Raw genomic sequence first — 15,754 nt, 5'->3', positions numbered from 1 at the left:
GAGAAGGCTATTTTTAAACTCAAGTCTGCTAACAACACTGACTACAAATCAGCAAAATCAGCTTTTATACAAGTGCATGGCACAGGGCGCAAGAAAACTTGGACCAAGCAAACTGCGGGTCAAATCTTCAAGATCGCCGAGGAGGACTTTCCGGCCTTACCGGTTCTTCAAAGCGGGCCAGAGCGGCCGCCCTTTGCTGCATCAGCACTGGAAGAGTGCCTCCAGTAGCTCAGCATGATCCTACTCCCAGGCACGCGGAACCACCTGCATCTACAGGGGTGCCTGTGATAGCACTGGCTACGAGTCCAACTACGCAGTCTTCAGCCTCTGCGCGCCGCGCAGAGCTCTGCCGAGCTTCACTGCAACATCAGCGTGAACCAAAAGATGAGCGAAACACTGGGGGCCTGTGTTCGGTGCTGTCCTCCCTCATTGAGGCTGTGCGCATTCTCCTCGCTCGCCCTTTCATCTCCGATAGCCGCGGCTGTTTTGACGCTCCTGGACTTTGTATCGCCGCTCCTCGCACAATGGCGGTAGCAGTCCCTGGAGAGCAGCAAACTCGGGACAACGCAAAACTCTCAACGTCAACTCACCCAGGCATCCTACAGTGAAATTGCCGGGGCCTCGCAAACAACATCAGAGAACTGAAATTCCGAGTGCAAAACGGTAAGCTACGGATATGGGCACTGCTCTTGCAGGAACATAATTCATTGCACCCACTACCTGGTTTTTTGGGGTGTCATTTCCCTACTATACCAGATGGGCCCAAGAATGGCACGGATGCCCATCCCGGCAATGCTGCCGTGTATGTATCTGCACAATACCCACATACACAGATAGACATTAATGCTTGGTGTAACACCAACCAGGAAGTAGTTGCTGTTCACGTACGCCTTCCGCGCGGTACGGTTATACTCATCTCGATCTACATACGCCCTGCGCCATCTGCCCGTATACGTCTTGGCTGGTTTGCTCATTTACGAAGAGCGCACCCAGGCGTTCCAATCTTTGTCGGTGGTGACTTTTAATTCACCACACATGGAATGGGGATACGCAATAACCTCTCGGCGTTGCACAAAAATTTACGAGACCTTTTTCGACGCGGCGTGTCAGCTTCTCAGCGCTGCTTTCACGCCTAGCCGCACGACTACTACCCATTCTCCCTATCTAACGTGGTGGATGGGAAATCGGACGCCCTATTGGGAGGTACAGCCAGACGCCTGGGGCTGTGATCACTTCCCCATACTTATTGATCTACGCCCGCACACTACCTCCAAACTCAAGCGGAAGGCCTGTATTACCAACTGGGACAATTTCCGTTCACTTACGGCGGACGTGCCGTTATCGGGATCCACATTACACAGTAAACTGACTCAAAAGCTAATGGAAGCTACGATCGAGAGAAGAGGCCAAACTGAACCCTGACATGCACCTCCTTAATTTGTGGGCGACACGGAAAAGAGCGGATATCGCTGCTCGGAGAAATTCGGACTCCCTCGCGGACAGGATCAGTGTTAACCGCCTTACAGCCAAAGCCCGAAAATACCGAAAGGTTCTTTCACGTGAAAGGTGGCTACGGTGCTGCGACGGTATGAATGGCCGTACATCAAATCGCACACTTTGGAGCACATTCCGAGCAATGAAAAACGGTCGTCGACCACCCGATCCGGTGACAAGCTCCGGTCTTGCGGCTCAGGAGACTCCAGAAGAATTTGCCGAACGGGCAGCTCGACAATTCTTTCCTATACACGATGTATCACGCACGCTTCCCCAAGATCCCCCTCCTCCTGCAGCAGACACGGACGGCCTGGGGACTCCGTTTATGCTTCCGGAACTACTCGCTGCTATTGAATGTTCCAAAAAGCGTACTTCCAGGCCAGGGTGGCATACCGTACGAGGTTTACCAAAACCTGGAGGGAGATATCCTTAATACTATTCTGGATATCATTAATGAAGCCTGGACAACCTCAACCATCCCGATCAAGCCTGGAAAGCCTCCTAACCGATTAGAAAATCTCCGCCCAATCTCCTTGACACTCAAAATCTGCGAACTAGCAGAACGAATGCTTGCGACACGTCTTTCTTGGTGGCTGGAGAAGCATCGCAAATATTACCCAGCACAAATCGGTTTTCGTCTTGGTCTTGGCACGGAAGATGGTTTGGCGGTGTTGTCCGAAGACATCTTGAATGTCTCCTCCTGCAGCCACGCCACTCGTACCATACTGACAACCGATATTTCAAAGGCGTATGATAATCTATCCCACGACGCTATCATACGTGCTATGCTTGAGTTGGGCCTGCCACGTCGTGTGGTTGATTATGTCGCCGCCTTTTTAAAAAACCGTACGTTCGCTATCCGTGTAGAAGGGAAACCAGTAGGACTGTTTTACTCGGTGCGTGGTGTCCCCCAGGGAGCTGTGCTGTCACACATACTTTTTACGTTGTATTTGTTGACTTAGCGTGGCAGCTCGACACTGTGCAGCACACACGCTTCCTCACCTACGCGGATGATGTCACAGTGTGGTAGACGCACAAAAACGTACAGATACAGTATACAGCGCTGCAGAAGGCCCTTGAAGTTATCCAGGCATTTGCAGCGAAGGTTGGTCTTACTCTATCCGCCGAGAAGACGAAATGCATGACAGTCGCTAACGGAGCTGGCCGCAAGAAGCTCGCCGTCACCTTCTATATATACGCATAGGCGATCATCAGCTTGCTGAAGCAACAGAGCTCCGTATTCTGGGCCTGCATTATCACCAGGCTGGTACCGCTACAACTTGGCTGAAAGCAGTGAGGCAAACGGCGGCAAATACCTTTCGCCTAATCCGCCCCATTGCGCCAAAAGCGGGTGGTGCAAGAACTGAGGTCGCTCGGAGGCTGGCGTGTGCTGTGCTCCAACCACGATTGGTTTATGAAGCCCAGTTTCAGTGTCTAACCATATCCCAACATGCTAAACTGGAAGCTATTAATGGAGAAGCCATGCGAGCCATCAACGGTCTATCTCGCATCACCCCGATACCAGTCCTTCAGGAACAAGCTCAGCTCAACACAATTGACGAGCTCATAAATCAACGCCGAGCTGTGCGACTGCCAAAGTATGCATGTCTGCCAAACGGCTATGCGCTGTACGACCACTTCAACCCGGGCACCTTCGCTCCTCCGGAAAGTCAGGATGAGCTTCCACCCTGGGGTTATACGATTATAACCTCCAACAAGACAAGCCATCTGCAGAGAAGGCGGACCAAGGAGGGTAAAGTACAGCTATCTCACCTCCCAAATAACCCGGGACCAGACGACCAATGCCTCCTTTTACACCGACGCTTCATGCACAGGAACGCATGGAGTTACAGAGTGGACCAGCCCCACTCATCCCAGCATCGAAGGCCGTATTCCCTACGCCTCTGGCATATGCACCCCAATCCTGCTGGAATTGCAGGCTATATACGACGCCCTACTGTGCGCAGCTGCTTCCAATGAAGCCTTAACAGCCATCAATATTCGCACCCACTCTAGGCAAGTGATCCACTATCTGAAACAGGTTGCGCAGACCCCCACCATCTGCCAACGTATCCACCAGCTTCACAGCAAAATTCCATCCAAGGTGACTGTGTCATGGGTTCCTGGTCACACTAGTACTGACTTCCTGTCACACAACTTCCCAGCCCCATCATCCCCCGCCCAGCTCTCAAGTGACCTATGGGCCACAAGAATGGCTGCAAAGGAGGATCTTCGACGCCGAAAGCGTGCTCTCATACCTCCGTGTTCGGTTCTCCTCCCCCTCAACCTTACCGGGATGGAGGAGGTTGTACTACGAAGGATCCGACAGGGCGTGGCTCTTACTCCTGCCCGCATGAGTGGATGAAAAGGGGATTACCGAGGGCATGTGAAATGTCCAACCTGCTCCGATGAAATGGTTCTGGCAGACCTTCGCTACCTAATACGGACATGCCCTGGAGCTGAGGACATTCGAAGGAACTGTTTGATGGCAGCAGGCCTAAATTTGCGGCAAGACACGCATTACCATCGGTGGCTCAATGGCCCTGCCTACCGTTCCTTGCTGGACTATATCCGGGAGGCCAACCTAGTTTCCTGGATATAGATCGGACCCGCTTAGTGTCTACTAAGCCTTGAGGCTATGAAATAAACGAAAAAAGAACAACAAATCATGGCCCCCCTAAAGGCTACGACGACGCACAACATATCCGTGCAGCCTACATATACTGGTAACCCTAACCAAGGTCTGGATGCCCCCTTCACCATACAGCAAATAGAAGCGGTAACAAGAAACCTCACTCGAAACACCACCCCCGGTCGTGATCAAGTACCCAACAAATTACTACGTAACCTCGACCCTCTAACATTAGATCACCTCTTGGACTACATCAATAGCTAGCGGACAACAGGCATCTTACCGCCGCAGTGGGAACATGCCGACGTCACTCAATTCCCAAGGCAGGCAAACCATTAGTCCCGAAGAATCTCCGGCCCATTTCGCTGATGTCATGCGTAGGTAAAGTGCTGGAGCACTTAGTACACAACCGCCTTTCGACGTACATAGAGGACAACGATTACTTTCCTCACACAATATACGGACTCTGACCACATCTGGCCACACAGGACGAACTGTTGCGGCTGAAAGAAGATGTAATTCAACGGCTTTCAAATCAACACAAATACTTTATATTGGCAATTGACATTAAAGGAGCATTTGACCACGTCTCGCATTCAGCCATACTGCAAGGCTTAAACTCCATACATTGCGGGGAAAGACTATACGAATACGTCAAAGCCTTCTTCACCGACCGCACCGCCCCTAAAGGCATTAGATACCTATGATCTGATACATTCCCCGTATTCCCAAAATGAACACCACAAGGCTCGGTAATCTCGCCATTGCTTTTTAATCTGGCCAAGAAAGGCCTGCCTCCCCAGCTCCTAAACATCCCCAACTTACGACACGTCATTTATGTCGACAACCTCACACTGTGGACACCGACTGGCTTCATTGGAGAACAAGAAGCCCTGCAAGAGGCAATGAATACAACGCAGGAGCACTTACGCGCCCGAGGCCTCAAGTACGCCCCTGAAAAATCAGCCTTACTAACACTCCGTAACCGGCTATACAACAAGAACGCCGACACAATACCGGACCCTACAGTTACCATCCATGAACAAACCATCCCAAACGTACCGCACCTACCTATTCTGCGCTTGACGATTCCCAGCGACAGATCCGGATCGCAAACCATCTTACCACTTCAAGGCACTGTTACCCAAATAATGCACCATATACACAGGATTTCCCAAAGACGCTCAGGGCTGAAAGGCAAGGATGCTATCCGCATAATACAGGATATTCTAATCAGTCGAATTGCTTACGGAACACCCTAAGTCTGAAACCCGCCGAAATTGCCAAGCTGCATTTTATGATAAGACAAGCATGTAAAACAGCACTCGGCCTCCCTCCGAAAACCTCGACGAAGAAACTCCTCCAACTAGGAATATCTAACACCTGGGAAGAAATGTGCGAGGCACATCAAACTTCCCGATTCCACGGCCTACGCCTTACTGCTGCCGACCACTTCACTTTACCTCAACTTGGCTGCCCAGTTCCTTCTCAGCAAGGCCAGAAAACGCGCATCCCACCCATCATCCGACAGAACATACGGATAGCACCCATCCCTCGTAATATGCACCCCGAATACAACAAAGCAAGACGGCAGGCTCGAATCGGGTGCATCCGCAAACGGTTTCAACACGTGCTGACCACCAGATACACAGACGCATCGCCCTACCAGGACCAGCCGGCTCACGCAATCAGCGTGATCGACGCAGCAGGAAAAGAGCTGTCGGCAGCGACCATCCTAGCAAAGTCAACGGAGATAGCAGAAGAAGCCGCAATTGCCCTCGCAGCCACCACTGGAAAATAGCACATCACCATCATCACCGACACACAGACGGCGTGCCGCAACTACTTAAATAGAAGAATTTCAAAACCCGCTCTGCACATACTGCAACGACATCCCCAATTGCCAAGCATAGAAATCGTGTGGTCGCCCGGACACACTGCCCTCGAAGGAAACGAAGCGGCTCACGCCGCAGCCCGAGAACATTCACACCGGGCCGTCTCCGAGAGGGAACCACACCAACAGGGAGATTCATATCCAAAGTCTATGCCTCTTCACACATACGCAGAAATATTGTCGCACTACAGACAGGCTCGTCGCAAATATTTGATTTGATTTTGATTTGATTTTTATTTCTTGGCAAAAACCAAGGGGAGGCTGAGACTAAAGGCGAACGTGGCCTGCCAGAGGCCTCAGCCACCCGATCCAGTGCCGGACCACCGGCTAGCCAAAGAAGACGCCACCACGCTACGAAGACTCCAAACAAACACTTATCCTCACTACCGCATACTTCACGCCATGTACCCGACACAATACACTGCCAACTGCAAATACTGCCCGCAGACAGGCACCCTATACAACATAGTTTGGTGGTGCTCCCACATGCCGGAACTCACCCCAAACCCCAATCCCTCCTTACTCAAGAAAATGATAGAGAGACAGAATCAACAGATCAGAGCGCTAATGGAACGTGTCGAGGCGTTAGATAAATCCAAGAGCGGTAACAACAGCAGTAGTAGTAACAACGGGGACGCCAATGAGGTCAAGAGAAAGGTAGCCAAAAGAGACACCCTCCGGCCGTCGCCGCCGATGGAGTTAGAGCCGGAGGCACCGCCGACAACAGCAGTAGTACCAATGGACGAAGAGAAGGCTGAAGAAGCGGCCGTCGTTACACCCGATGATACTACCGCCGCACCCACGATGCAGACGGTCATGAACGTGTTGTCGCAGCTCACCAACCAGGTAGCGCACATCTCCAACCAAGTAACTCAACTCATCGAGCAAGTAGAAAATTTAACCACAAGAGTGGGTAACATATTGAAGAAAAATACAACCGGTTATCCAACAGAATGTCGACATACGACGCGAAACTCAGACACGCCACGGTAATTAAGAAGAAAACGACTCGAGTAGCACTGAGAGGCAGGCCACGAGAAGTTACCACCGCGAAAAACAAGGATACCACCCAACATGCAGAAGAAGACTAAGGGCAAGCAGAAAGAGACCGTGACATTACTCCAATGGAACTTCAGGGGCGTAAGACACAAGATCGGGGAGCTTCAGTTATACGTGGGCAACCTAGAACACAAACCAGACGTCATTGCGCTACAGGAAACCAATGGCCGAGTCAAGCTAGCGGGGTACATTACTTACACGGACCCCAAGAAGGGCACGGTGACCCTGGTGCGTCTCAGTGGCTAAGGCGTTGCGCTGCTGAGCACGAGGTCGCGGGTTCGATTCCCGGCCCGCTTTTCTGATGGAGGCGAAAAGCAAAAACGCCCGTGTGTACGAGATTTCGGCGCACGTTAAAGATCCCCAGGTGGTCAAAATTAATCCGGAGCCCTCCACTACGGCGCGCCTCATCGCCTGCGTTGCGTCGGTGCGTTAAACCCTATAATCAATCATCAATCAATCAGACCCTGGTGCGCAGTAACGTGGCGGCTACGCAGCACGTTACTTCCCAACGCGGCTGCGAGCACACGTTAATCGAAATTCACGACAGAAAAGTGGGAAACGCCGGTAATGTGTTCGTTCTGAACGCATATTGCCGACCTTCGAGACGGGCAGTCGGCTTTGAGGGCACCATCTTAGACTGCGTGAAAGCAGCAAAAACGAGATCGATACTCATATTAGGGGACTTCAACGCCGCTCACACGCAGTGGGGTTACAAGTACTCGTCCAAGAGGGGGAAGAAACTCGCAAAAGCGCTAGAAGACCACGACATGACAGTGGTAAACGAGCCGGGCGTACCGACCAGGACGTGCACGGGCGCGGCGAGAGACACCACCCCGGACCTGGCGCTAGTACGGGGGGACCTCGATGTTGCCTGGCACAACACCAGGGAGAACCTCGGCTCGGACCACGACGTGATCTGTGCGACCCTCAGGGGACCCGACATAAAAGCAAAACTGGGGCACGCCAGCATCACGGACTGGTACCACCTGAGCAAGAAAGCCGAAGCGGAAGACGACGAGGTTGAAGAAAGCGATGACGAAGTCAAGACGTATCGTGCGTGGGCCGAGAAGCAACGCGAACTAGTCGAGAAGTGCACGCAGAAGATAGCCACGACAACGCGGGTTCCCTTCTTGGACAGCAGACTCGCCCACATGTGGGAGGCCAGGCACGGGCTCACTCGAAGGTGGAAGAGGCAGAGACACAACAAGAAGCTGCGGAAGCGCATACACGACCTCAGCAGACAAGCAGCCGAGTATGCGATCCAACTATGCAGGGAGAACTGGATGAATGTAGCGATGGTCTCCAGGGCACCTTGTCTACGAAAAAGACGTGGAAACTCCTGAGGCACCTAATAGACCCACTGAAGGGCAAGAGCGTAGGTGCCCGCGACCTCGCCCGAATGATCAATAGCTACGACGGGGACGGTGACAAGCTTGTCCGAGAACTCACGTGGAAGTACCTCAAAACGGAAAAAAGCGGCAAACCCTTTCTCGAGTACGAAGGGGCGAGCAACGAAGACATGGACGCGGCCTTTACCGAACTGGAGTTGACCGCGGCCATAGACGAGAGAAACCAAGCCAGCGCACCGCGCATCGACGCCATTACCTACAATGTTCTAAGGAACATGAGCGACAAGAGTCGGACGGAGCTACTGGACCTCGCCAACGCAGCGTGGGACAAGGGCTCGTTACCGAAAGAATGGAAGCAAGCGGAGGTCCGCTTCATTCCCAAGCCGGGGAAGCCACCTCGCGTCGACAACCTGCGACCCATCTCTCTCACATCGTGCGTGGGGAAGGGGGTCGAACGCATGGTATTTAAGAGACTACAGAAGCACCTAGACACCACCCACCAGATGCCATCGACCATGTACGGTTTCCGAGGGCACCTTAGCACGCAAGACGTCCTAGTGCAGCTACATGAACTGGTGATCAAAAAAGCCAAGAACGACACCCCGAGGGCGATCCTGGCGCTCGACCTCAAGGGAGCTTTTGACCGCGTAACCCACGACAGCATCCTCCGTAACCTGCGAGACACAGGGTGCGGAGAGCGAACGTTCAAGTACGTGCGGGACTTTTTCAGTAATAGAACGGCAAAGATTAAGATCGGGGACGAGACGTCGCGGCCGATAGCGCTGGGAGACAGGGGCACCCCGCAAGGGTTGGTCCTATCACCCCTGCTCTTCAACCTAGCCCTACTCCCGCTCCCAGCCCTGCTCCAAGGCATAGATGGCATTGACCACGCTCTCTACGCGGACGACATCACCGCGTGGACGTCTAGAGCGGGGTCGGAGAGTTGGATGGAAGAGACCCTTCAAAGAGTGGCCGACACCGTACACGACTATGCAACGACATGCGGTCTCGACTGCTCGGCACAAAAATCAAAGCTCCTAATCATAAAGCCCCGAAGAAAGAAAGAAGAGCAAGATAAGGTGCGTATTACCATAGACGGGACGAACATAACGCCGACCACGCAAGCCCGAATCCTGGGAGGGATCTTCCAGAACAACGGCAAGGCGGCAGCGGCGCTAAGCAAGATCAAGACCACCACGGAACAGGTCACGAACATGATACAAAGGGTCACAAACAGGCGAAGAGGACTTAAGGAAGACGACGCGCTCACGCTGGTCCAGGCCTTTGTGACGTCGCGCATCGTGTGCGCGGCGCCGTATACCTACAGCTACTCAAGAGAGACAGAGATCAACTGAACGCGATCTTGCGCAAAGCAACAAAGGTGGCACTAGGTATCCCGCGCCACTCGTCCACCGAGAAGCTGCTAGGCATGGCCAAACACAACACGGTGGAAGAGTTGGTAGAAGCTCACCTGTCTACCCAGAGAGTGCGGCTCAGCCAAACCTCGGTGGGCCGAATGGTACTGGCCAAGCTGGGCTGGCAAGAGGCCGACCACAAGGAAATGGGACCTTTACCCAAGCTTTGGGCTCAGAAAATCGAGAGCAAACCCCTGCCCAGAAACATGAGACCGGGTCGCAACGACGGGCGCAGAGAGGCCAGGGTCAAGGCCCTCATCGAAACGCTGAGACAAATTGAAGAACAAGATAGAACGGGGATCACCCTCTACACGGACGCCTCTCTACCCAAGTTTTCGACACGAGCCGCGATATCGGTCACGACGCAAGACGCGCTGGTGACGTGCGCATCTGTGCAAACGGCGTTCCTGGAAGAAGCGGAAGAGGCGGCAATAGCCCTGGCACTCACGCTGCCTAACGCGAGCAAGATAATCGCGGACTCGCAAAAAGCGTATGCCAACTATAGAAAAGGGCAGGTGTCTCTGACGGCACTCAGAATACTAGAGGGAGGAATGCGCCGCATACCCGAGCAGAAAGTCGAACTGATATGGAGACCGGCTCACTCAGGGGTGGAAGGCAACGAACTCGCCCACCAGCTTTCCCAAGAACTTGAACACCGGGCAGACGAGCACGAGCCGCAGTCCATAACGACTTACAAGGACATCACCAGCCACTACAGGGAAGGCAAACGGCGGTACCCTGACCCGCATAAATCGCTCAACAAAGCGCACCAAACGATCTATAGGTAAATACAAGCAGGGTCCTTTCCGCACCCCTATCTCCAAAGCAGAATGTACCCCGAGATATACGAGAAAGAGTGTAGCTTTTGTGGGCAATTGCGCACGCCCCGGCACGTCATCGGAGAGTGCGATTTCACCGAGACAATCCCTCCCACCCCTTACCCAACCCTCCACCACCCTTCCCACACCCCTTAACGAGCGATGGGAGACCTTGCTAACCAGCCCCGCCTTGGAAGACCAGATCGTCCTGATCTCCAGGGGCCAGGCAGCCGCGGAAGCATATGGGTCCCGCGAAGAGAGAACCACCCCATCCGGCACGTAGTCGCCGCAATTTTGTGCGGCTAAATAAAGTTGTTCTCTCTCTCTCTCTCCTCCTTTCAGCACTGGGTGGAGATGCTGACCAGTTCTGACCTCACCGACCAGCAAACGTTGGTGGAGAGAGCGAAGAAGGCCGATAGACTCAAACGGGTCCTGGACTGAGGACTCCTCACCGGCCGGGTGCCCCTGACACCAGCACCTTGCTGTTTAATAAAAGTTTATTCCTCATCTCCCTCTGGGCATTGAACAATACTGCGTATTCAGTTGTCCATTCCTCGCATCCTACGCGCTTGGCTTTGCCATTCAATTTTCTCGCTTTCGGTTTATTTGCGTATACCCGTTCCCTGCATCTAGCTTGTACGCATCAGAGTACGCCACGTTCGGGCTTCCACGCGAAGATGCGTGTGCACTGCTCCGTACAATTACACGGGGCTCCTCCCAATGTAACTGTCACACTTCCGCGCGTGCTGGTGACAAGTGCTCATCTATGCAAGGTACGCAAATATGGGCAGGGCGCTGTTTCTTGCGGTGCACCCAACGTAAACACAGCAGAGCGGAAAAAACAACCTTTTCCTCCCGCAGGATTCTTCTCTTTGTTTGGTAAGGATTCGGTCGACCGCTGTTACAAGCGAACGTGCTTCCCAAGGAAGGTTTTCAATGGAAATATTCGTGAGGCGTAGACGGACGGCCAGATATGCGTGACAGTACGCGATGCAAGCCCGCTCAACGTAAATAAGCACAGTAATTCACAATCAACCACCGTGCAACTTGCACACGCCGCTTTCAGCCCGGAACACGTTTCGTCAGTTTTTCTTTTTAATGTGTCTTACCCTTTCTGCACCACCCTCAAAAATGTGCCCGCCCACCTGTCTGTCCGTCCAGAAGACGTAACACGTTTCACTCCACCCGTTTACGTAGGTCACATGACAAATTTATTGAAAGCCCCCTTATTTTTATAACCAAAATCCCGCTAAGGTAGAGAGAGAAAGAGAGCAGCTCTTTATTAAAGAAGGAAATGCAGAGACGTTTGCCAACATGCGTACATCTACCTGCTACTCTGCAGGAATTAAGGGAATGGGAAAAAAGATAGATTAGTAGTCAAAAGAGGAGTAGTAGGTGAAAGGAGAAAAAAGATAAGGTCATATAGAGGGACATGTGATGTAGCGAAGACTGTCCGCATAAGGGTGGCTAAAAGTCTCAGCGACGCGAATATCGTCAAGATGGCCAAATAACGCATCCACGACTTTCCGCTGAGATGATAGAGAATGTCATGGTTCAAGTAGCAGGCTCAGCGTAATTGGTCCAGGGTGAAGACATGTCGGAATCTTGAACCGCTAGGACACAAGGGACAAGCGAGTGGGACAACACAATGCGCTCTTGGTATGACGTGACGGAATCTTGAAGCGCTAGGACACAAGGGACAAGCGAGTGGGACAACACAATGCGCTACAGGCCCAACGCAGCACCCTTGTGAAAACATGTCATCTGCTGTAATCGGCTCCTAGCGTCAGTGTAGGCGGAGCACTCTAGGAGGACATGCTCAACGGTTTCGGGGGTGCCATAGTTGTCGCAGTATGGGCTTGGACTTTGGCTTATACGATGTAAGTAGGCATTAGTGAAGGCCCCATTGAGTCGCGGTCTATGAAATAGTGTTTCCCGCCGGCGAGGTAGTCGTTCTGGTAGCCTCAGTCTTATCTGTGGGTCAATTCAGTATGCTCCGGAAGGGACCATAGGTGGTTTATTTCTGCTAGAGCTAGTGCCTTGGTCATACTTGAGGCATCATTTTTTGTAAAAAAAAAATTTCTTTTGTTTTTCATTTCTAGGCCCCTGCGTGCAGCCTCATCTCTCTGATTTCCTAGGACACCAAAGTGTCCAGGGAGCCACTGAAGGGTTACGCGAAGGCCAGCAGCGTAAGCGAGATGGTGCAGGTATTTTACTTCCCGTTGGATGTGGTTGTGGATGCTGAAGCAGCCAGTACGTCGCAGGCTTTGTAGGGCGGCTTTCGAATCTATGAAAATGGCCCATTGTGTCGGCGGCTGACGAAGTATGTACCGGCTGGCTCCTTTGATTCCATAAAGTTCAGCTAGCGTGGACGAAGTCGCTCGCTCAAGCCGGCATGACAGTGATTTGTTAGCTGACGGAATTAAAAGTCCTGAATAACTGCGTTCAGATGTTCCCGATCCATCTGTAAAAATATGGTTCGTTGCTGAGTAAAATTTATGAATGTGGGCAAGTTTAACCTGAAGTAGGGCAGTTTGGGATATGCAATTTTTAAAATAAATTCGAGGTATATAAAGTTTTATGGTAACAGGTGACAAATACCATGACGGAAAACCCAGTGGCATGGTCTGCGGTGCTTGATTTGGCATGGAAGCATCAATTTGCCTTTATTTTTTCGTCCAAAGCTGGAAGCGTCTTGATCCGCATTACGAGCCAGGAAATGGGTTGTGGCATCTAGCCTGTAGCTCAAATAATTTTGTAGCGTCTCTTGAAGCTGTAACACTTCCATGGGCAAGCAGGCAGCTTCTTCAAGATTCCCACAACATGACGAACCTGCACGATGGCCAAGGCACTTCCTCAGACAGTTGTTCCAGGGTGTAGCGCAAGACACCATCAACATATGCCTTGAACAGGAGCCCCCCAGAGCGACAATAACTGCCCCAGCGAGTGCCACAGAGATATCCAATCATTTGGGATGATGCTGAAATTCGCGTACGTGATCTTTTTACTTCTGGGGACCAGGAAAGGTTTCTGTCTATTGCAATGCCAAGGTATCTTTGGATTCGTGCGTAATGCAGAGGCCGGCCACGGAGGATTAAAGGGTATACATGCTCTTTCAGGTGAACGCCATTGCGACACTTTTTTTTCGGACCGGAAGAAAGATTCAGTCCTCTCGGCGATAGGTATGCGCTATTCTTGCAAGGGCGTTCTGCAGCTTCTGCTGCGTGATTCGACGTGATCTCGATGCACTCCGAACATAGATATCACCCGCGTAGAGTGTGACTTTGACACCCCGGGGGAGAACGCGCTTCAGGTGAATAAGCGGAAGATTAAACAGAAGCGGTAAGATTAAAAAGACTGCTCCTTGAGGGACACTTCTATTTACATCGTAGCATGGTGTTGGGCCTTCTTCTGTGCACAGGAAAAGTTTCCGTCCTTTAAGATAGTTCGCAATCCATGTATATAATCTCCCTCCTAAGCCGAGTGCAATATGAGATGCGGGGATTGCATCATGGTAAACAGAGTCAAATGGTGACTTGATGTCTAAAAACACTGCAGTTGGGATGTGGCCAGAATTTAGTTCTTCTTCTAAAGATGATACGAGTGCAATTATGTTGTCAATGGCCAATCGATTCTGTCGAAAGCCGTTCATTACAGATGGGTAAAGTTTTCTGGTTTCGACATACCAATTCACCCTTTTGAAGATCATTTCTTCTATTAATTTTCCTGTGCAACTGAGTAAGGCGATCGGTCGAGGAGTCATAGCGTGTCGGTGGCTTTCCAGGCTTCAGAACGGAAGTAATCTTCGCTAGCTTCCATTCAGGAGGAACGGTTCCATGCAGCCACGTAGCGTTATAGTACTCCAAGAGACGCAAGCGAGAGTGGTGTGATAAATGCGAAATGGCCTCATAAGTAATTTTATCGTAATGAGAAGGGCGTTTCTTGACATCGGAAATGGCAGCATTAAGTTCTTGTATCAAGAACGGGTGGTCTAACGCAGGCACACAGCTGGAGGTGGAATGAAATAATTTAACTGTGGGTGCCTCCTTGCAGATGTCGTGGCGGACAGCAGCTTGCAATATTATTCAGCGGCTTCTCTCTGAGAAATATTCTTATGCAATGACAGCGCGCTTCCCGCTAAGGTAAGCATTCTATTTGTGTACTGCGAAGGTGAGTATACCTGTGAGGAATCCTTACGCACTGTCTCGTGATCCCCACCCTATAACGTCTAAAATTTTTAATGGGCTAGTTCCTTCAACGTAAGCCGTAATTGCCACTGAGTGAAGATAAGGAGCGTAAACAAAATAAATACAAATTACCGTCACGCTCACTTAACCCAATTACCCATAGCCCACCAAAATATTGTTGAATAGACTCGCCGATATCACTGAAATTGGGCACGATGGTCGTACAGTCGGTGTATTTAGACTTACAGGAGGCCGTTTTGAAGAAGTGGTGGAGTTAGCGCTTTTATTCAAATACAGCGTTGTTGTTTTGTTTTTGTTCTTTTAATCCCTCCCAAGGACTGCAATCTTAGGCGCAGCTTCCAGCTCATTCGCTATATCTGTATCCTGAATCAGCGTAGATGACGGAGCTTCTCTCACTAAGATTCTGTCTCCATAGAGTTTTTTGGTCCAAAATAACGCCGCCGATACAGTCCTACGTGAAGTACACGGTCGCACATAGTGCCTTTTCTAATGTGTACGTGACGTGAATAGAACGAAAAGTGCGGAGCAGGGCGAACGGGTAGAGAGGCAGGGCGCAGGTGTGAATGCCTTTCAGCAAGGGCCATAGGTGCTGAGTAATTGCGGACGCGTTAACGAGGGTGATGTGGGGGACGAGGAAATAAAACAATGGCAAGCAGTGGAGCATAATAGCGTCTGTGTGTTGCCTGCTCAACAATAGCCGGCGACTGCGACACGAGCCTAACGACGCGAGCGGTCCCCATTGCCTTTAGAAAAAAGGAACTAAACAAAAACTTGCATTTCTTCTACCAATGGCTCCACGTGAACACAGAAGACCCGCTTATAGAAGGACCTGGGCAGCGCTGACTTTCTTGCTACACATACGTACAAAGTCTACATAAAAACAAA

Source organism: Haemaphysalis longicornis, unplaced genomic scaffold (genome assembly GCF_048455015.1).
Source record: "Haemaphysalis longicornis isolate Haplotype H1 unplaced genomic scaffold, Haemaphysalis longicornis Haplotype H1 scaffold_3, whole genome shotgun sequence".
In the NCBI taxonomy this organism is placed as follows: domain Eukaryota; kingdom Metazoa; phylum Arthropoda; class Arachnida; order Ixodida; family Ixodidae; genus Haemaphysalis; species Haemaphysalis longicornis.
Note: the sequence above shows the minus strand (reverse complement) of the source record.